Source organism: Rattus norvegicus, chromosome 18 (assembly GCF_036323735.1).
Source record: "Rattus norvegicus strain BN/NHsdMcwi chromosome 18, GRCr8, whole genome shotgun sequence".
NCBI lineage: Eukaryota > Metazoa > Chordata > Mammalia > Rodentia > Muridae > Rattus > Rattus norvegicus.
The window spans coordinates 84,138,123-84,154,872 of NC_086036.1; the positions used below are offsets into that span (position 1 = coordinate 84,138,123).

At 37.9% G+C, this 16,750-nt stretch overlaps 1 long non-coding RNA gene and 1 pseudogene across 2 annotated transcripts in view; one reads left to right on the forward strand and one right to left on the reverse strand.

The window, feature by feature from the left end:
• Positions 1-16,750, reverse strand: part of LOC103694260 (uncharacterized) — a 159,492-nt gene that overhangs the window by 133,697 nt on the left and 9,045 nt on the right. The gene's annotated exons all lie outside the window — the stretch shown is intronic.
• Positions 13,822-15,638, forward strand: Rpa1-ps1 (replication protein A1, pseudogene 1; annotated as a pseudogene).

Here is a 16,750-nt window from a genome sequence, read left to right on the forward strand (position 1 = left end):
AGCAAATGTAAACAATATCTATCTACCAATCCAGTCCTACAGAGGATTCTAGAAGAGAATTCCGACACAATGAAAGTATCTACACAAAAGGAAAAATAATAAATTAATCAAATCACAACAAAACCAAAAGGAAAGAATCACATACACATAATGCCACCTCCAAAAACAAACAAAACAGGAACTAATAATCATCATCTATCCTTAATATTTCTCAATACCAACGGACTTAATTACTCAATAAAAAGACATGAGCTAACAGACTGGATATGCAAGCAGGATCCAGCATTTTGCAGCATTCAAGAAGCACATCTCAATAACAAAAACAGACACAATCTCAGAGTAAGTCTTCCAAGCAAAGGGTTGCAAGAAACAAATGGGAGTTGCCATTCTAATATACAATAAAAGAGACTTTCAACCAAAAGTTACCAAGCATGACAAGGAAGTACACTTCATATTCATCAAAGGGAAAATCCACCAATAGAAAGTCTCAATTCTGAACATCTATGCTCCAAATGCAAGGACACACACATTCATAAAAGAAACTTTACTAAAGCTCAAAACACACATTGAACCCCACACAATAATAGTTGGAGACTTCAACATTCCACTATCACCAATAGACAAGTCATTGGAACAGAAACTAGATAGACAAACAGTGAAACTAATAGAGATTATAAACCAACTGGATTTAACAGATATCTACAGAATATTTCACCCTAAAACAAAAGAATATAACTTGTTCTCAGATACCTAGTCCAAAACTGACCATATACTTGGTCACAAAACAAACCTCAAGAGATTCCAGAAAACTGAAAAAAATCCCATGCAGCCTATCAGATCACCATCGACTAAGGATAGACTTCAATAACAAAGAGAAAGAAAAAAAAACAGAAAACCCACATACTCATGAAAACTGAACAACATTCTACCCAATGATAACTTGGTCAGAAAATACACACACACACACACACACACACACACACACACACACACAATGACCGACAAACAAAAGAAACAAAGAAACAAAGGAAGGAAGAAATTAAAGACTTCCTAGAATTCAGTGAAAATGATGGATGACACAACATACCCAAACATATGGAACACAATGAAAGCAGAGCTAAGAAGAAAATTCATAGAACTAAGTGCCTTCGTAAACAAATCAGAGAGATCCAATATAAGCAATTGAACAACACACCTGAAATCTCTAAAACAAAAAGAAGCAAACATACACAAGAGGAGCAGAGGGTAGGAAATAGTCAAACTCAGGGCAGAAATCAACCAAATAGAAGCAAAGAAAAAGATACAAAGAATCTACAAAACCAAGAACTGGTTCTTTGAAGAATTCAACAAAATTAATAAATTCTTAGCCAATCTAACTAAAGGGAAGAGAAATAGTTTCCAAATTAACAAACTCAGAAATGAACAGGGAGACATAACAGAAACTGAAGAAATAAAAAAATCAGACATCAGATTCTACTACAAAAGCCTATACTCAACAAAACTGAAAAATCTAGATGAAATGGATGATTTTCTAGCAGATCAATTTAAATCAAGAGCAGGTAAACTGTCTAAACAGTCCCATATCCCCTAAGAATGTCAAAAAAGTCACTAAAACCCTCCCAACCAAAAAAATCCCAGGACCAGATGGCTTTAGTTTGGAATTCGACCAGACCCTTGAAAGAGAGCTAATACCAAAACTCCTCAAACTATTGCATAATAAAAACAGAAAAAACAATACATAATTGATTCTAGGAGGCCACAGTTATTGTGATACCTAAACTACACAATGACACAACAAAGAAAGAAAACTTCAGACCAATTTTGCTTATAAATATTGATGCAAAAATACTCAATAGAATTCTAGCAAACTGAATCCAAGAACACATCAAAACCATCATTCACTATCAAGTAGGCCTGATCCCAGGGATGCAAGGTTGGTATAATATATGGAAATCCATTAACATAATCCACTACATAAAGAAACCTGAAGAAGAAAAAATTACACGATCATCTCATTAGATGCAGAAAAAGCATTTGACAAAATACAACACCCTTTCATGTTAAAAGTGGAGAGATCATGAATTCAAGGTCAATACCTTGAAACATAATAAAAAAAATACTAAAAGCAATTTCTTAGCCAATATCAGATTAAATGGAGAGTTAATGGAAGAAATCCCACTAAAATCAGAGACAAGAGAAAGCTGCCCACTCTCCCTGTATCGGTTCAATATAGTACTGGAAGCTCTAGCTAGAGCAATAAGACTACAAAAGGAGACCAAGAGGATACAAATTGGCAAAGAAGAAGTCAAGATATCACTATTTGCAGACAATATGATAGTGTACATAAGCCACCACAAAATTCTACCAGAGAACTTCTACAGCTGATAAACGACTTCAGCAAAATGGCTGGATATAAAACTAACTCAAACAAACCAGTAGCCTTCCTTTATGTAAATGATAAATGAGCTGAGAAAGAAATTAGGGAAACAACACCCTTCACAATAGTCACACATACTAGAAAATTTCTTGGTGTGAGTCTAACCAAATAAGTAAAAGATCCATATGACAAGAACTTCAAGTCTCTCAAGAAAGAAATCAAAGAAGACCTCAGAAAATGGAGAATCTCTCATGCTCATGAATTGGTAGGATTAACATAGTCAAAACGGCCATTCTACCAAAAAGCAATCTACATATTTAAGGCAATTTTAATCAAAATTCAAACACAATTCTTCAAAGACATGGAAAAGCATTCTCAATTTCATATGAAAAAACAAAATCTCAGAATAATGAAAACAATTCTTAATAATAAAAGAACTTCTAGGGGAATCACATCCCTGCCCCTGCCACCTTCAAGCTGTACTACAGAGCAATTATGATAAAAAAAAAAACTGCATGGTACTGGTACAGAGACAGACAGGTAGATCAATGGAATAGAATTGAAGACTCAGGAATAAACCCACACACTTATGGACACTTGAGCTTTGACAAAGAAGCCAAAAATGTACAATGGAAAAAGGAAAGCATCTTCAATAAATGATGCTAGTCTAACTCACAGTCTATATGTAGAAAAATCAAAATAGATCTCTATCTGTCACTTTGCACAAAGCTCAAGTCCAAGTGGATCAAGGACCTCAACCTAAAACCAGATACACTGAACATGATAGAAGAGAAAGTGGGAAAGAGCCTTGAACTCATTGGTGGGGCATAGGTGGTGGTGTATTTCCTAGGGAGAATGCCCACTAGCTCAGGCTCTAAGATCAACAATTGATAAATGGGACCTCATAAAACTGAAAAGCTTCTATAAGGCAAAAGACACAGTCAATAGGACAAATCAGTAACCTATGGAATGGGAAAAAAAATCCTTACTAATCCTTACTAATCCAAGCCAATAGAGGGCTAATACCCAAAATATAAAAAGAACTCAAGAAGCTAACTCCAAAAAATCAAACAACCCAATCAAAAAATTGAGTATGGAGCTAAACAGATAATTCAGGGATGGGAGATGAGGAGACCCCCTAGAAAGTACCAGAGACCTCAGAGGTGAGAGACTTTTATGACTCAAAGGGAGGGACCTTAGATGAAATGCCCAACAATGAGGAGTGAAAACTGGTAGAGTCCACATTCAGTAGAAAGACAAGGTACCAAGTGGAGGGATGGGGTTGCCATTACACATTCAAAAATTCTGATACAGCATTCTTCCTGTCTAAAAAAAAAACTGCAGGGACAAAAATGGAGAAGAGACTGAGGGAATGGCAGTCCAGTGACCGGTCCAACCTGGGCTAAATCTCTAGAGGAGACTCCAAGGCCTGACACTATTACTGATGCTATGGTGTGCTTACAGACAGGAGACTATGTGCAGATACTTACACTCAACCATTGGACTGAAGTCAGGGGACTGAAGTTCCTGTGGTTGAATTAAGGAAAGACTGGAAGAAGCTGAGGAGGAGGGTGACTCCCATAAGAAGGTCAGCAGTCTCAACTAACCTGGATCCCTGAAATCTCTCAGACACTGTCCAGACAGTATACAGGAGCTGTCCAAGGTTCCAGATACATATGTAGCAGAGGGCTGCCTGGTCTGGCCACAGTGGAAGAAGATGCACCTAACCCTTGAGAGAATTGATGTCCCAGGGAGTGGGGAGGCCTGGCAGAGGCTGAGGGATATCCTCTTGGAGACAGAGAGGAGGAGGAATGGGATAAGGAACTGTGGGAAGAGGACTGGGAGAGGAGCAATGGCTGGACTGTTTTAAAAAAATGAGGCTATTAAGAAAGAGAGAAGCCGTCATGACAGAAATAAAACAAGATTTCCTTTACTTAGGGAATACACTATGGTTTAAGTTAGTGTTATGAATGGACAGAAAAGGTGATGGAAGGAGAAAACACAACACAAAACATTACCATGTGGACCAATTCTGATAATGTGCTCCAGTAACAGAGAAGGAGGTCAAGCTTCAGTGGGTAAGAACATAATACTAACCAAGCACAGGCTTTCACAACAGTTCTTATGGGACTCTCACATTGGTATTTTGAATACTTCCTGAAGTTCTATGTGCAACTTTCGTATCAGTCATCTGAAAAGGTCAAGAGGCACATGTATTCAGTGGGTAATAACTCAGAATATTCATTTCACTCAATATTTAGTCCTTATAGAAAAAAGAAGTCACCCACTAAAACATGAGATGCTTTTACCAACTTAATGTATTCAATTAGAACCTCAACAAGATTTGAAGTAAAAAGACAAAAGAACCTTTGCAAGTAAATCATTAATAATAATTATTATTATCAGGAAGAATATAAGAAAATACAATAATGGGTAAATCGGAATTAGTCCTATAAATAACAAAATGAATGATAAAATTACTTCAATTAAGATGATGCATATAGACTTAGACAAATCAATTAGTAGCTAAAAACAGAAATTAGAGAAATAAATCCAAGCACAGTAGAAATTTAATAGATGACAAATTAAGTGAATTTTTAATGTTAGAAATATTATGTTATTTAGGAAGTGAAATTAAAATAAACAGCATTTTTAAAAGCCCTAATAGCTGCATGTAAAAGGTATAAGTTACTTGAAGCATGGCATCTACCTGTAGCCCCAGCATTCAGGAGGCAGAGACAAGAGGACCACAAGTCCAGGACTAGCCCGGGCTACACAGAGAAGTCTAAGCCAACAAAGACTACAGAGTAAACTCTGTCTCAGAAAATCTTATTTAAAATCTATACAAAACAAAACTTGGAGCAGTCTCAATTTTTTTAAAATATCACAATAATACACTGAACTTTTCTCCTCATTATTCTCAAATCCTTAGAAAAAAGCAAAATATGTAATAATTGTTATAAAACAATACCAAATGTCTCTAGTAATGCCCATACTAGGCTTCCTATGTTCCAGCATATGGTCCTACACCCATAAAGACAATACTAGTTGTATTCAGTGGTTTATGGAAGAGGACCAGAATGAAATGGAGGAGGGGGGGGTGGAGGATGAAGAAGAAGAGGAAGAGGAGGAGGAAGGGTTGGAGGATGAAGAAGAAGAGGAAGAGGAAGAGGAAGAGGAATGAAATTGGCAAGAAGTCCTGGTGTGGTGGAGTAGGGTCCAGGAGCAGTTGGAGGGGAGACTTGATAAATATGACTGACCTAAATAAATTGTATTTGTTGTGAAATTACCAAATAATAAATATACATAATATAATAACATATCTTTAAATATTTAAACAATATCATTATCCAGTTCCATTCAAAATTACAACTGTACTTTTTAGAGTAAATACAAAGTTGATTCACAACTTGCCAATGATGGCTAATGGACAAGAAACAGGAAAAAAATACAAAAATTTCTAATTCTGAAGTTATAACAAAAGTGTGTACTGGATAGTTTCTGCCATTTGGACACAAACTAGAAACACCTGGGAAGAGGAAGCTTCAATTTAGAATTGTCTTCATATTTAAAGACTGTTGAACTATGTCTGGTAGTGTGGTGCTACCATGAGATGTGGGAGTAAACATGAAAGGAGAGGTATGGTTAAGTAGTGATATGGTTGTATCACTTTGAAAAGGATCATCTGTGCTGCCAAGACAAACTATGGTCACCTGACAAGAGGGAACGACAACTGAAGAATTGCCTCAATCAAAGGCAGTTGCCTGTGGGCATGTATATGGGGTCATTTCTAGGTTGTTAATTGAAGTAGAAGAACTGAGGCCTCTGTGACTAGCACCACCCTTAGACAAATGAACTTGGACTCTATAAAGAGTAGTGGACCAAGAGGGAGGAAGCATGTCAGGAAGCAGCGTCCTCCATGACTCCTGCCTCTGTTCTGCCTTGATTTCCTGCCCTGACTTAATTCACTCATGGGGTAAGCCAAGAAAACCCTTTCCTTCCCCAAATTGTTTTTGATTAGTGTTTTATCGCCCAGAGAAAAATGAACTAGGACAAGAAGATAGGAAAAATGATATAATAGTCCAGAAATCTAGGAAAGGAAAAGGCCAGGAACTATCTAGTACATGATAAGGAGCCATTTTACCTCTGTGAAATCATGAATGAATGAATAGTACTAGAATGATTAATTGTCACTGGAAAGAGGGAGTTAGTTTTCAACCTTATGATAAACACAAAAACTTCAATCACATACTTCGATGACTAAAACTATAAGAACTGTATGAAAAAATGTATGTAATGATTATAGATAGTACATTTATCACTTTATAAGAAACTTTGATCAACATGAGAGAGTTGCAAAGGCTTTTATAGCAGCAGAAGAAAACTGATTATATACTTTACAAACTTTAGTAGAGCTAGTATATTATAAGGGAAGTTAAATAACAGACAGAAGAAGGGAAGAAAATATTGCTGATACCTAAAAGAAGTATCCAAAACATTTAAGGAAATACAAAAAATTACTATTATTATTGGGGGAAGTAAAAAATAAAAAAAAACTAAAATATTTATGAGTGAATGAAGAAGTAAAACTGCAAATGATTGCAAAAATGTAAAAGGTGGCAAAATTTAACTAATAACAGAGAAAACCCATGTAAAACAAATAGATGCAAGAGATAGGGATACAGCTCTGTTGGGGAAGTACACAGGCATAAAGACAGCTCAGATCTCCAGCAGCAGTGCTGAAATAAAAAGCCAAGCATGGTAGTTCACACCTCTGACCTCAAAGCCAGGCATGCTGGCTGGCACTTGTAACCTCAGAGCTAGTTGGGGGTAAAGGTGTGGAATCTGTGGAAAGAAGGGAGGATTCCTGGGGCTCTCTGACCAGCTAGTTTTACAAAATCAGAGAAATCCAGGTTCTCCCTGTCTCAAAAGCAAACAATGAATAAATTAGGTAGAGTGTAGTAAAGGAACGCACCCATTATCAAGATCATGTGCACAATCATGTACACATACAAGCATGTGTACTTGTGTACATCACATACACAGAAAAAAGTAAGTTTTAAAAGGTGGATACAAATATATGAGCAATTAGAATAACTCAGTTAGGAACTCTACCCAAACAATGAAATACTCAAAAAATAAAATTTAGTCTTCATAACAGCTACATGTTCTGAACTACACAGTCAAGCTTTGTGAGTCAGGTGGAAGAACACAATAAATAGCACAGAGTAAAGGGAGCCAACATACATCAGAATATGGGCAAATATTCAGTTGTGCAAATATGTACTTAACTCATGAGCACTGAGACCCATAATTCATATAGACCTTAGGCATGTTATAAAGTGATTACAAGTAAACCACTGAGAGCACTGAATCACAGGGAATGTGACTTTGGAAGCAAACCACAACATGAGCTGTCCTGTTCACAGGGGTTTCATTTAAATATTTAAATGATATTTAAAATGAACCACTAACTCCTGACCTACTTTCCAAAGAGCTTTGTTGAGAAGATAAAGTTGGTGAACTACTTCTCTGCAATATTGTTTCAAGAGCTATAAAATTCAGAGTACTTTAATAATCTGTTAGTGTGAATAATATCACACTTATAGAATCTCTTAAAAATACCCTCCCCAAAAGACAAAGAAATTTATCAAAGCTATATAAATAAAAAGGACAAATTTAGATCAGATGATCATTTTGCTACACTGTTAGCATGAAGGCACTGAGAACATGAATAACCCAGTGCCATTATGAAACTGTCAGCGTCACCCACTATACTATTTTCAGCCATTAAAAGGAGGATGTATTATTGAGAACTGTAGAAAACCTTGTACTATTACTAGTTAATGCTCAATCCCTTACTGCTTTCTACTCTCTCTTAGTACGACTTTCATTTGATATTACATTTCAAATCTAAATTTAAATTTGAGAACAGGTCACTCTTTAACTTCACTTTCAACCACATCAATCCATGTAAGTTTTGTGAAAACTGTGTCAAATCATTATATACATACACACCTGTGCACGCATGCACACACACACAAACACACACACACACACTCACACTCACACACACTCACACACAAGGAGGAGCAAACAAAGGATATTCAATCTTTGTCCTTACTGAAGTTAGAAACCAATGTGCTTTTAGTAGCATGCTCTTAAGAGTTTGTTTCATTGAAAACATAAATGTAAGGAATCAATACTGTAGCATTACTCAGTAGCATAATATCTCTTGTAACATGAACATAGAAATTTAAAGAAAACCAGTCAGCCAGTTGAAATTCCTATTACAATTCACACTGTTACTCATTTTAGGTTTTCTCACTTTAGTTTTGCAGGTCAAGCTATTAAAAATGTGGTGAAAAACAGTAGGGCAATCATATTATAATACTGAAAATGTCAAAAGAATAAAGGTGTGCAATTTTATTCATTTTAAAGTAATTATAAAAATCAAGGAAGCCATTTCTGCTTGCAAGGCAATAATTTCTGAGAGCTCCGAACCTCAGATGAAACCTTCTCAGAAGCTTTCAATAATCAGAAACACAATGTTCTAAGTTCTAGTTTTATTCACTGATCACTTTACATATCATATTTGAATTATTAAAGTGATCATGACAAACCCAGCAAGGGCACTTGAAATTTATTTAATTACATTATTAATTTTTAAAATTAAAATGTCAGGTCAGTAAAACATTTTTCTTAAATAATAATTTTATCATTTGTACTCATTTGATTTTTCTATTCTTTTGTATGTTTGAGTATTGATTTAAAAGGGAGGTGGAAAATGACTAGGTTGAGAGTATATCACAGTTTGGAAGCAAAGGCAAGTGGTAAGGCACTTGCCTAGCTGTACAAGGCCCTGCTTTCAATCCCCAGTACAGAAAATAAAAAGAAAAAGAAAATGTTGAAGAGAAAGAAGAGAAATGAGAAGGAGAAGAGAAAAAGAGGAAATAAAAAAGAAGAAAAGGCAAGGAGGGTACATGGAAAGTGAGAACTGACCACTTCCAAAGTATGAAATAGAAATCTAGAAGAGAAACAACACAATAGGTATTTAAATCCTTCCATCTTTAGAAGAAAAACAAGATGGCTATCTAAAGCACTTCCATCTCTAGAAGAGAAACAACACAGTAAGTTATCTAAAGCACTTCCATCTCTAGAGCGTTTTTTGAATACATGAGCAGCCCTCATTTGTTTCTTGGGTTTAACAGGGAAGCAGCAGAAAATACTAGGTAGTCAACTAAAAGCATTTCCTTTCCACAGTTCTCTGTGACCATAAAGAAAGAACTGGACATCTCCATTAATAGAAATGTTTAATTGCCATTTATCACCTAGAATTTTCCCTTAAGGGTAGAAATGATGAAAACCTGGAAGAGAAGTTCCTGCTAATTCAAGCCTGTAATGTGTCCAATAATGAATAACTACTATTTGAAAGACTATTCTTCTTATGCCAAGATATCCCAAGAATATGAAATAATTTTATTTTTAAGACATGTAGACAAACCCTCAGAATGCTATAGCAAGACCAGAAAAAAAAAGATGTATTTACCAAAAGCCTAGAACTTTCTTTGAACTAGCTGAATCACAAGTCATTGTTACTTCTGCTAATTTCCCACATTGGTTGAATCCTAAATAGGAAGAATGATCTGCCCAAAGCTCTGAATATGAAAGATAATTTTTCTAGGCTTTGTCCAATCAAATTCTCTAGGTTGCCTCTCTGTGTATGGCACTAACCATAATTTTAAAATATATTATGAAAGAATCATTTTAGATAAAAATGTCTAGTATGTGAGAACTTCATGACTGGCCTCATATTTGAAATGGATGGCATAGGTCCTTCAGTTTATATCTGTAAAATAAGAGACTCTATCAGACAATTTGAAGTAGGACAATCTTGATGTTTTGTCCAAGGCATCATTTCGGAGCTGAGTTTGTGTCGTCTAAGATTCTTATAGGTGATCATCAAGTTGGGTGGGAGGAAGAAGCTACTAGGGATTCTGGCTGGATAAAATCAGTATAGGACATATCAATGTTCCTCATTTATGGGAATGTCAACAGTGAGTTCTCAGCTGAAAAATGTAGTTTCTTCTCATTGAGCACTCAGTCACATAAAATTCAGAGAAAAACTTAGTAAACAATATCCAAAGGACAGAGAAAGGTGGAGGAAGCTAATCATTTACATCCTCTGTGCATTGTATCCTGAACCATCAGAGTTAAGCTTCCTGAAATGGTTACCTGGTACTGTTAAATGACTCCTCAGGTTAAAAGTGTCTGCTGCCAAGCCTGATGATCTGAGTTCAGTACAGAAGATCTACATGGACGGTAGAAGAACTGGCTCCCTCAAGTTGTCCTCTGACCTCCATATATCCACCTTGGCATGCGCATGTGTGCATGCGCACGCGCACACACACACACACACACACACACATACACACACACACACACGTGTGTGTGCACACACAGCTTACACACACAATGAATGTAATAAAATTGTTCTCTGTTCTTATTCTAGACAAACTAATGGAATCAATATCTTTTAATAGACTCATGAAAGATATCACAACTTTCTGATTTCTCACAAAGGTCAGGAATAGCAAAAGATTAATGAAAATATCTCTGTCATGTCTGTCATGTTCCTTCTTTTGTTTATTTGTTTGTTTATTTAGTATGATTGTTGCTAATATTTACTTTAGAAATTCACTTATAGAAAAAACATGGCTAAAATTCTCTAAGGAATGATTCTCATCCTAGCCTGTTTTTCCCAATATATAATACCTTGAGCTAGAAAGAAGCCACACATTTGATGTAACTAAGGTACAATAAAAAATAATATATCATTAATCAGGACAAACATGAGATACTACTCAATGTAGAGTTTGCCAGGCAAGCCTGCTGATACCACAGCTCTTCTCAATCGAATTGACTCTCATTCCTCATGCCTATATACTACTATAAAGTCATGAGAAACATTGACTTAATGCAAGAGAGAAGACAAAATTGGGCTCCTGGGGCATCAATTGCATTAATCAAGAGAGCCAGCATTTCTTGAAAGTTTTTCAAATCCTCTTTGGTGTCTAACTGCAATTCCTAACAGTATTAATAGAGTTTTCCCAAAACTGCAATGCTTATTTTTTATCATACGGCAATGCTTTTCAACATCATTTTACTCAGAAATAAAATCAAACTCAAAATTAAGGTATGGCACTGTATTATAAGGTCTGTTCATGAACATCACAATGTTATAATGAATGTGCATTTTGCCTAAGCATCACTGATTCACAAAAGAGGGAAAACCTACAAGATTAGGTAGGATGAATGGCTTTGGGATCAAATAAAGGAAACAATGCCTAAATTGCCTCATGCAACATCAAGTCTTACTAGAGTTAGCCATGTAGCTACATATCTTTACTGATGTGACCTCAACTGTCATTCAAAACGGGCTTATGATTGTCGAGGAGATATCTCAGTTGGTAAAGTGCTTGTTGATCTTAGAGCTTGATACCTAGTTCTCAGTACCAACTCTGAAGAGGCAGACACAGGAGGCACCTGGGAATTCAGTCTAGATTATTGAGTGAATCTTAGTTCTCAGAGACTGTTTCAAAACAAAGTGAAAACAGTTCCTAAAAAAATGATAACAAAGTTTGAGTAGCCTCAATGTGCATGGCAATCCTACAGGTACATTTGACCATATGAACACACAGACACACAGACACACACACACACAGACACACACACACACACACACACACACAAAGAGAGAGAGAGAGAGAGAGAGAGAGAATTATAAATTAAGATTCATTTTATTTTTTAATTAGGGTATCAGAGCTCCTGGATCTTGGGTTGCAGGCAGTTGTGAGCCCACTGATGTTGGTACTGGGAACTGAACTCAAGTCTTCTTTCAAATAATTCATGAATTTACCCAATAACACATTTCTCCATCCCCTAAAATTAAAATTTAACAACAACAAACAGATTCATGATGAATACAATGACTAGACCTAAATGTATTAGAAAATGAAATCAAAGGCCAGGAACACAAATGAAAATTATTTAAAACCAAGCACAGAATTAAGAAACGATGTAAACACAATGACACGTGCTCCACTATGTTCATCGCAGCCTTATTTATAATAGCCAGAAGCTGGAAAGAACCCAGATGTCCTTCAACAGAGGAATGGATACAGAAAATGTGGTACATCTACACAAGGGAATATTACTCAGCTATCAAAAACAATGACTACCTGAAATTTTTAGGCAAATGGATGGAACTAGAAAATATCATCCTAAGTGAAGTAAACCAATCACAAAAGAACACACATGGTACGTACTCACTGATGAGTGGATATTAGCCCAAAATCTTGGAATACCTAAGGAAAAAATTCACAGATCATATGAAGCTCAAGAAAAAGAAAGACCAAAAGATCTAAGACGGATGTTTCATTCCATCTTAGAATGAAGGACAAAATACTCACAGAAAGAAATACAGGGACAAAGAATGAAGCAGGGACTGAAGAAAAGGCCATCCAGAGACTGCCCCACCTGGGGATCCATCCCTTATGCAGCCACCATCCCAGTCACTGTTGCTGATGCCAAGAAGTGCTTGCTGACAGGAGCCAGATATGCGTGTCTCCTGAGAGGCTCTGCAGAGCCCTACTGATAGAGATGAGGATGCTTGCAGCTAACCATTGGTCTGAACAAAGAGACCCCAATGGAGAAGTTAGAGAAAAGACTGAAAGACCTGAAGGGGTTTGCAACACCATAGGAAGAACATCAATATCAACAAACCAGATACCACCAGATCTCCCAGGGACTAAACCACCAACCAACGTGTACACATGGAGGGACCCATGACTCCAGCCACATATGTAGCAGAGGATGGCATTGTCCAGCATCAATAGGAAGAAAAGCCCTTGGTCCTGTGAAGGCTTGTTTCCCCAAGGTAGGGGAATGCCAGGGCATTGAGGTAGAAGTGGGTGGGTGGAAGTGGAAACATCCTCATAGAAACAGGGGGAAAGGGAGAAGGGAGTATGGGAGAGAGAAGAAAGGTGATAACATTTGAAATGTAAATACTTAAATTATCCAAGAAATAATTTTAAGCCCAAAAAAAAGAAGAAAAAGAAGAGGGGGAGGAGGAAGAGGAGGAGGAGGAAAAGGAGGAGGAGGAGGAAGAAGAAGAGGAGGAGGAGAGGGAGGAGGAGGAAAAAGAAAGAAAAGATGTGAACAATTAAAATACCTTTAAAGGGATAGTGAGTTGTCTCAGTAGGTTAATGTACTTGCTGCCAAGACTAATGATCTGAGTTTAATCCCAAAAGGTACATGGTAGAATAAGAGAACCAACTTCCAAACATTGTCTTGTGACCTCCACATACACACACAAGTGTAAGAAGTGCAGAGAGAAGCTCAGGCAGTGAAGGAGTGTGAGTGCAGGAGTTAGCAGCGCAGCCATGGTAGGACACCTGAGCAAGGGGACCATTGTGACTACAATGCAGCAGGAAGATACATCCATAAAACCCATCCTTCAAGTCATTAACATCTGTCCCATTACTACCAGGGAATAGTCCACCCTGGTAATGACTGCTTATGAGTGATGCATTGAACATGCTTTCCTCTTTCATGTTGGCCATGCCACTGAATGCCCTGGTCATGGGGGGACAGCTGGCCAGCAGCTGTGTCTGTCAGGTCAACTGGTACATCGTCAACACCCTAAAGATGGAGGGAGTCGTTATTTTGATGGACTCGGAGGTTGTGGAATCTGCCGATGAAGTTGAATTAAAGATTGGGAATCCAGTGCCCTATATTGAAGAACATGGGCAGCAGCAAGTAGTCTCTTTCCCAGCCTCTGCAGCAACTCCACCAGCCAGCAAGCCCCAGTCGCAGAATGGGAGCTTGGGAATGGGTTCCACTGAGGCTTAACGTGCCTCAAAGCCATTTGGAAAACCTGCTGGAACTGGCCTGCTGTAGCCTTCAGGTGGGACCCCATTCAAAGCGGTGACCATCGACAGCCTCAGCCCTTACCAATTCAAGTGGACTATTTATGCCCATGTCACTAACAAAAGTCAGATCTGTACCTGGAGCAATTCCCACGTGGAAGGAAAGCTTTTCTCTATAGAACTTGTAAATTTAAGTGGTGAAATCAGAGCTACTGCTTTCAATGAGCAGGTGAACAAGTTCTTTCCCCTTGTTGAAGTGAACAAAGTATATTACTTCTCAAAGGGCACTCTGAAGATTGCTAATAAACAATTCTCAGTGGTTAAAAATGACTATGAGATGACCTTCAATAACGAGACTTCTGTCCTTCCGTGTGAAGGTGGTCATCACTTATCCACAGTTCAGTTTGATTTCACAGGGATCGGTGACCTAGAGAGCAAGTCTAAAGACTCATTTGTAGACATAATTGGAATCTGCAAGAGCTATGAAGATTGAACTAAAATCACAGTGAAGTCTAACAACACAGAAATTGCTAAGAGAAATATCTATTTGATGAACATGTCAGGGAAAATGGTGACTATGATTCTGTAAGGAGAAGACGCTGACAAATTTGATGGTTTTAGGCAGCCTGTGATGGCTATCAAAGAAGCCTGAGTTTCTGACTTTGGTGGACAGAGCCTCTTGGTCCTATCATCTAGCCCTGTCATTTTGAATCCTGACATCCTAGAGGCACATAAGCTCTATGGATGGTTTGATTCAGAAGGCCAAGCCTTAGATAGTGTTTCCATCTCTGATCTCAGGAGTAGAGGGACTGGAGGGAGCAATACCAACTGGAAAACTCTGTAGGAAGCTACATCAGAGAACCTGGGCCAGGGCAACCAGTCGGACTGTTTCAGCACTGTGGCAACAATGGTGTTTCTTCACAAAGGGAACTGGATGTACCAGGTCTGCAATAAGAAAGTGAGTGATCAGCAGAGTGGGTCAATGCGAGAAGTTTGACGGGGAATTTCCCAATTTCAAATACTGCATGATCTTAACAGTAAATATTGCCAATTTTCAGGAGAATCAGTGGGTGACATGTTTCCAGGAGTCTGCGGAGGCCATCCTTGGGCAGAACACTGTGTACCTTGGGGAACTCAAAGAGAAGAATGAGCAGGCATTTGAAGAGGTCTTCCAGAATGCCAACTTTCGACCATATACGTTCAGGATCAGAGTCAAACTGGAGACCTACAATGATGAATCTCGAATTAAGGCCACAGTGATAGACGTGAAGCTTGTGGACTACAGAGACTATAGCAAAAGGCTGATTATGAACATTAGGAAGAACACATAATGTGAGCAAGTACCACTGGTGGGTGACCAGAAGTGGAAAGTAAAGAACAGAAATAGAATGGCTTCCTTCCCACCCCCACCCTGTGCAACAGCTCCACAATAATGAAGATCCTCTAGGAGAGACTGGCAACTTGTCGGGGCCCATCTTGAGACTCGGTGATAGGCAAATGACAATGTGCTCAGAGGACTGTGTATAAACTTTCAGCACAAGCTCTCGGCTGGCAGGTAGTGTAGCAACAGTCCCTCCTGTCTTCGTCTTTGTCAGATTAAATAGGGTATTGTTATCTTCACACAGGAATTATGTCACAGGTCATTGACCCTACTCTGGACAATGAGGTGAATTATATGACCTGAGTTTGCTTGTCTAGTGGTGGCACCTTTTTGTCTTAGGTTCCTCCTGGGGGGGAGTAAGAGTAGGGAAGAACCCAGGTGTTAAGAGGGTGTGTCTGCCTAGAATCAAAGGCTTGATTTTGCAGAGGTACCACATGATTGTTAATGCTTGGAATGGCAAAAGGGTAGAATTATTATGCAAAGGTCTATCGTTAATATCTGAATATCCTTCCTTCAGGGTCTAATAGGTTTAATAGACTGAGTCAGATGAATCTGATATTAATCAAAATTGTCTCTTCTGAGGACAGCTGCTAAGCGTTGGCTTGCTGTCCCCTAGGGGATAAGCAAACCCCAAATCGCATAATTTACCTCATTATCCACAGAGTGGGGTCAGTTACTTGTGACATGATTCCTGCGTGAAGATAACAGAATCTTGGTAAATCTGACAAAGCTGGAGACAGAGGAGGGACTGGGACATCCAGGCCACTACAGAGCATTGCTGGGATTTGCATCTGTTAGTGTTAAGTTTGGTTACCAGATGGAGCCATACCTTTATTAAAGCTATGTTAAATAGAGAGAATTGAGGAAAGAAGCCCTTTGTTTCCCTTGCTATGTTTGAATAAACAGTATATCTTTGTGGATCTAGGAAAGAAAGAAAGAAAGAAAGAAAGAAAGAAAGAAAGAAAGAAAGAAAGAAAGAAAGAAAGAAAGAAGGAAAGAAAGAGAAAAAGAAAGAAAGGAAGAAAGAAAGGCAAATAACTTCAAAATGATCATGTCAAAATA